The following is a 6,470-nucleotide window of genomic DNA, read 5'->3' as shown; positions in this document are numbered from 1 at the left end:
CCCAAATAACGTATCGACTCCGAATTTACCGAATGCTATCATTGAAAATGTAACCGAATGAAATGAACGAAAAGATTTTAAAAAGTGTTATCGGAGGTGCTCACCGTAGAAACCGACATTTACGCACAAAAAGTAAGCAAAGCTCCTGCAATTGGAAAATTACCCCACAAATTACTCTAACACTAACAAACAAATCAAAAATCAACGAAAGCCATTAAAATAATCACAAATTTCAAAGCTGGAAGCTGCTTCTAAGAAACTCAATTAACACAATAAAAAAACCAAAAGTCAGTCAAAGTTGCATCAGACAAAATTCACCACGACGTCAAAAGGGACGTCGGATTAAAATTTGTAGTTAATGGAGAATCAGATTCCATTTCTCATGGAAATTCAACTATCATTCGCGACAATATGGTGAAATTCCGTGGAGCAAATTATATAAAAAATTCGTGAAATGATAAGAAGATAAATTTTTCAGTAATAATTTTAGGCATCGATGATTTAAGTAAAATGAGATTTTTCATATCTGCTTATTCATCTTTTATTTTATATTTTGGATTGTTCGATGAAGCGCACTATCTCACGGTATCGGGGTAACTCAAGTTTAAAACGGTGTATCACATCTAACAACCAACGATTGCAAACTCTGCTTACCTAAAGCGGTAGTAACTGGCCAAATGACACTAGTGGCATCTGAAGGATGAGAAATTGGCCTCCTATTCATTTAATTTATTTGGCTCGATGATAATTTATGTTAAAAATTAATGATATCGATGATTGCGATGTAAAAGTATGCAAATTTTCAAATTAATGTAACTGCAAAAATTGCTAGTAAGTATATCGAGAGGATAAAATGAACGTTGACAGTTGTACTACTTAACGAAGCATGCCAAAGGCAAACAATGGATTCGGAACGTTAAGAAATGCCAAAGTGCATTGTTCGGAAAAAAAAAAAGTGCGTTCGGTACGTCTTTCTAAAATAAGTAAAGAAATACAGAATGGAATATAACAAATCGGGATTTAAAATCACTATATCAAGCGATTTAAAGCCCCGGTCTAAAATGTAGTGGTTGGCTTTAATTATAAAAAGTTAATAACAATCTAAAACGAATATAAAAACGTCGTAAAATCAGTTTTAAATACCCCGTCTAGAGTACTGTGTCTTCACAATAGTCTCAAAGTAACCGAAAAGGATTTAAAGCAGAGAAAAAAAAGAACGAGAAAAGACAAAGAAATTCCCTGTAAGAACAAAGACGATTTTGAAAATCAAAACTTAGAGAAAAAATATGAACTTAACTATTTTATTTAGCCTATCAAAATCAAAATGCGAGGCGATCTAATAGAAGTGTTTAAAGTTTAATGGATTCAGAGGATAGAAATTGAAGAAGATTATTTATACAGATCGAAATCATAGAAATCAAAGAAATGACAAATTTGAAGATAAGTGGTAAAAGATTCTCGTCGCAAGCTAAACACTTCTTCTCAACTCGAGTGTGAGTCGTTTGAACTCTCTACCTTGTGATGTCGTTGATAGTACAACAATTAGGTTCAAGAAAAGAATAGACAATGTTTTGAACCCAGAACCAGTAATAAGATATTTACTCATTGTCGTAATAACGTTAAAGTTCTTTCGGTGTCTGGTGTCCTTGTTAATATTATGGTAGCAGCAAGTAGTCTAGTGTTCTTTTTTCTTTTTCCCAAATTCCATGCAGTTTGTTTTTCCATTTTGTCTTTTCCTTCTCTGCCAGCTGGCTGGAGGGATGGGGTGGGGGGGGGAGCCTTTCTGCCTTCATCTTCCACCTTCTTCCTTTGAGATTAGATTAGTTGCTTGTCACAAACAACCTCGAACCTCGAAAGGACTCTGCTCTGTTGTTTGTTCTTCCTTTGTGTGTTCCTTTGTGTATTAGCACCACCATTACCACCACCACCACCCATGAAATACCGAAACACAAACAACTCACGGGAGAACTAGTAACGCGAGGAGGGTGACAAGAAGGGTGAGGTGAGGAGAGTGGGGATAGGAGGGAATGGGGAATGGATGGGAATGGCAGGGTAGGAGGTGTGTGGGTGTACTGGAATGCATGGAATGGATGAAAAGGGTGGACGAAAGGGGAGTCTGAGAATGGGAATGCTTGGTAGAATGAGTGGAGAAGTGGAAGGAAAGAGTGGTTAGTTTTATGTGGAATGCTTTATATAGGAATAGGGAGGTGAGGTGGAGAAGAGGGGAGAGTGTGGAGATGAAGTGGAAGAAATAGAGGTAAGTAAGGAAGGGGAAGTGACATTGTTGAGGTTAGTGGGAGGTGAAGGGCTGAAGGGAGAGATAGGGGAGGTACAGTTGAAGAGGGAGGATTAGAGTGAGAGGATGAGGTGAAGTACAGTGACAAGAAGGGTGAGAGTGTGATGGCAAGTGAGAGAATTATGTCTAGAGGGATGTGAGGTGAAGGTCAGGGTGAGGTGAGGGTGAGGTGAAAAGTGGTAAGAAGAAAGATGATTAAAAATGAGAGAAGTGTAATAGCGAGAGAACATAAGAACGTAAAGAGTCTGCAAGAGGCCGGTTGTAGTTAGTTGTTCAGAGGAAGCAAAGGAGGTGTAGGAGTAGAGGAAGCCAAGGGATGACAGGAAGGGTGGAAGGGCAGGTGTTTCAGTCCCAATTAAGTATAAGGAACACGGTCCCCGGTAGCGTTTGTTGGCCTGATCGCCCGCCACCACCGACATCCTCCGCCACGCCAATTAGCCATTCCAAAAATTTTAACTGGCTCACGTAATGATGAGTCCTGCGTTGTTAATTAAGATTAGAGAGCTGGGAGCCTGAAGAAAGAAGGCGGAAGAAGAGGGAAGAAAGGGTTTAAGCGCGTAATAAATTAGAAGAGTTCAGAGAAGAGGGTGTTGGCTAGAGGGGAAAGTGAAGGAAGTTATAAAGAAATAGGAACCTGAGATAAAAATAGATAAGAGAATTGGATAGAAAACGTCTACACAAGCGAAGTTAAGAAGGAAGAAGAGGAAAACAGTGCAAGGGGGAAGAGAGAGAAAACAGACAATGATGAATGATAGAACAAACGTTAGCAGCATATGAAGGAAAGGAAAAACAGCTTAATGCGGCGCTACGGCGAACAGAAGAAAGCGTAAAACTGAGGAGAACAAAGTGTAATAACAGGAGGAGCTTCTCGTGCACACATATAATAAGACGCTAGATGCTTGTGAACGATGCAAGTGGAAATTAAACTAAAGATAATGATAGAGTACAGAAAAAAATACAAAACGAGAACGGGAGAGAGAGAGAGAGAGAGAGACCCATATGACACTAACGCTGGAGCAACGGAAAATCTAAAATAGAGGAGAATGAGAAGGAGGAAGAGAAGGAGGAATTCAGGAAATAAGAAACATAGAAATCAAGCAACAATAACCCATCTGACTATTAACGCGGCTGTCTGTTTTAATGATTTAATCTATTCGTGATGCGCTCTGGTGAGTGCAGAACATATTGTGCCGACGTGCGGGAACCTTCAATTTACTCCTGGCGCAACGAAGAAACAGACATTACGAGCCTTGAATGCCTTGACCGTGTTTATGCGGGAAGTTTGTTTCAGTAGAGGATTACACAACTTCAGAAAAAAAATATATGATCCTGCTGATGTCTTTATTGAATCGCCTGGCTTTTTTTTTTTTTTAAGCAGAGTGCAAGGGCGTAAAAAAAAAAATAGTGAAAAAAAAAGCCCGCTACTTACTGCTCCTAAAACTTGCTACTGGCTTGAATCAATTACTCGCCATCTCTATTTATCAGATTTGTTAAGAAATAATAAAAATCCTTCAATGGTTGGCGTTATACCGTCTGTTGAAGTACTCCAAGTCTGATATCAAAATAAGTTCGGTAATGTTAGTGCCTCCAAGCTTTTTGAGAACAGATGTACCAAGGAACAACTACACTCGAAGTCACAAATTGGAAAGCGAAGAAAGTTGTCATGTTGCTACAGAGGAAGCCATATCTCTCTCTCTCTCTCTCTCTCTCTCTCTCTCTCTCTCTCTCTCTCTCTCTCTCTCTCTCTCTCTCTCTCTCTCTCTCTCTCTCTCTCTCTCTCTCTCTCTCTCTCTCTCTCTCTCTCTCTCTCATATATATAAAACAAGCTGCGTAACAGTGTCTCACCCAGTCAGTGCCTCACACCCTCCTACCCTGTCCCTTCTCCCTTTCCCTCTTTCCTCTGTACCCCTTCTCCCTTTCCCTCTTTCTTCCGCCCCCCTTCTCTCTCTCTCTCCGTCTCTCCTCCGTCTCCCAGTCCCTTCCCCTCTTTTCCTCCCTCTGTCGCTGCCGCCGCCACCAAGAGCAGTATTCGCGTCTCTAATGATCGTCTCCTCCTCTCAGCGGTTATGCGGGTGTGATGTGCGGTTCCTTCTCTCCCTTTCCTCCCTTCTCTCCCTCCCTTCCTCAGAGCGACGGAGGGTAGTCTGGCGGTTACCTTAATGTTGCCTGGTTTATGGGATGGTAAGCGAGTTCCTAGGAGGGGACGGAAGGGAAGGTGGCGGCGGAGGGGACGAAAAGAGGGAAGGAAAGGCGGGAGTGAGGTAGAGACGGAGTGAGGGAAGGAGGGAAGTTAGAAGGTGGTATGGGCAGTGAAGGAAAAAGGGAGAGAAAGAAGAAGGTAGCTAAGGAGACTTGGGACTGAAAGGAAAAAGGGAGAGAAGAAAGTAAGGGAGGAGGCTTGGGATGGGAAGGAAAAGGGAGAGAAAGAAGAAGGTAGGTAAGGAGACTTGGGATGGGAAGGAAAAAGGGAGAGAAGAAGGAAGGGAGGAGGCTTGGGATGGGAAGGAAAAAGGGAGAAAAAGAAGATGAAGGGATAGGAAGGGAACGGAAGAAAGGGAAATGAGAGAGAGAGAGAGAGAGAGAGAGAGAGAGAGAGAGAGAGTGTACAAAGAGGGGACAGGGAACTTAGGGGAGAGGATTTCTGTGCCACATTCTCTCTCACTTCTTGTTTTTTCCTCTCTGTCTAAATGTAGAAGTGCACCTGTTTGTCTCTTCAACCTTCTGTCTGTCTACCTGCCTGTTTACCTGTCTGTCTGTCCGCAAAAAGAGCAAAGGGAGTCGGTGCAGCGTGACAGGCGGACAAGAGTGACGCAATGAACTTGAACCTTTGTGCAAAATCCGAACAAAACAAAATGATTAGTCTCACCTGATCGCCAAAACGTGTGTGTGTGTGTGTGTGTGTGTGTGTGTGTGTGTGTGTGTGTGTGTGTGTGTGCTAGGAGGAGATAGCCTTACAAAGAAAATTATATGTCAGTCAGTCACTCTATCTCTCTCTCTCTCTCTCTCTCTCTCTCTCTCTCTCTCTCTCTCTCTCTCTCTCTCTCTCTCTCTCTCTCTCTCTCTCTCTCTCTCTCTCTCTCTCTCTCTCTCTCTCTCTCTCTCTCTCTCTCTCAAGCCAGAACGTGATAATTTCAATATAAACGAAGGCGGCGGTGGAGGAGGCGGCGGCGGCGGCGGATTGTACGCATTATCACAACCACCCCCACCACCATCACCCCCACCACCACCACCACCCTGCTTGTCTCTGATTGGTCTTTACAAGGCACAACAATACCCCTGATTGGCCGATTCGGTGACGTCATTGGCTGAGGTGACTTCGAAACCTGCCACGAGGAGAGGATGAGAGGATACAAGGGAGGAAGGGACCCAGAGGAGAGGAGGGCGGAAGAGGGGGAGGCAGGAAAAGGTGGATGTGGGGGAGGGGTTGAGGGTGTATTTGCAAGGTACATTACTCGCCAGGTTAGAGAGGCGACGCTAAATCATTGGCCAAAAAGGACCATTGTGTCCCAGCGCGGGCGAGAATTGCCAATCTCATTAACTTGCAAATATGGCAATTAGCGCGCCCCGTCAAATGCCCCTGAAGATAAAACAACAAACACGGTGCCACCTTCACCTCACCGGCCGACACCGCTCTCTCTCTCTCTCTCTCTCTCTCTCTCTCTCTCTCTCTCTCTCTCTCTCTCTCTCTCTCTCTCTCTCTCTCTCTCTCTCTCTCTCTCTCTCTCTCTCTCTCTCTCTCTCTCTCTCTCTCTCTCTCTCTCTCTCTCTCTCTCTCTCTCTCTCTCTCTCTCTCTCTCTCTCTCTCTCTCTCTCTCTCTCTCTCTCTCTCTCTCTCTCTCTCTCTCTCTCTCTCTCTCTCTCTCTCTCTCTCTCTCTCTCTCTCTCTCTCTCTCTCTCTCTCGCTCTGCTCTCTCTCTCTCTCTCTCTCTCTCGCTCTGCTCTCTCTCTCTCTCTCTCGCTCTGCTCTCTCTCTCTCTCTCTCGCTCTGCTCTCTCTCTCTCTCTCTCTCTCTGCTCTCTCTCTCTCTCTCTCTCTCTCTCTCTCTCTCTCTCTCTCTCTCTCTCTCTCTCTCTCTCTCTCTCTTCTCTCTCTCTCTCTCTCTCTCTCTCTCTCTCTCTCTCTCTCTCTCTCTCTCTCTCTCTCTCTCTCTCTCTCTCGACCTGTCGACCCCAGC

This window comes from Eriocheir sinensis, chromosome 56 (genome assembly GCF_024679095.1).
Source record: "Eriocheir sinensis breed Jianghai 21 chromosome 56, ASM2467909v1, whole genome shotgun sequence".
Classification (NCBI taxonomy): domain Eukaryota; kingdom Metazoa; phylum Arthropoda; class Malacostraca; order Decapoda; family Varunidae; genus Eriocheir; species Eriocheir sinensis.
The sequence above is the reverse complement of the archived record's forward strand: the minus strand, read 5'-3'. Positions refer to the sequence as shown.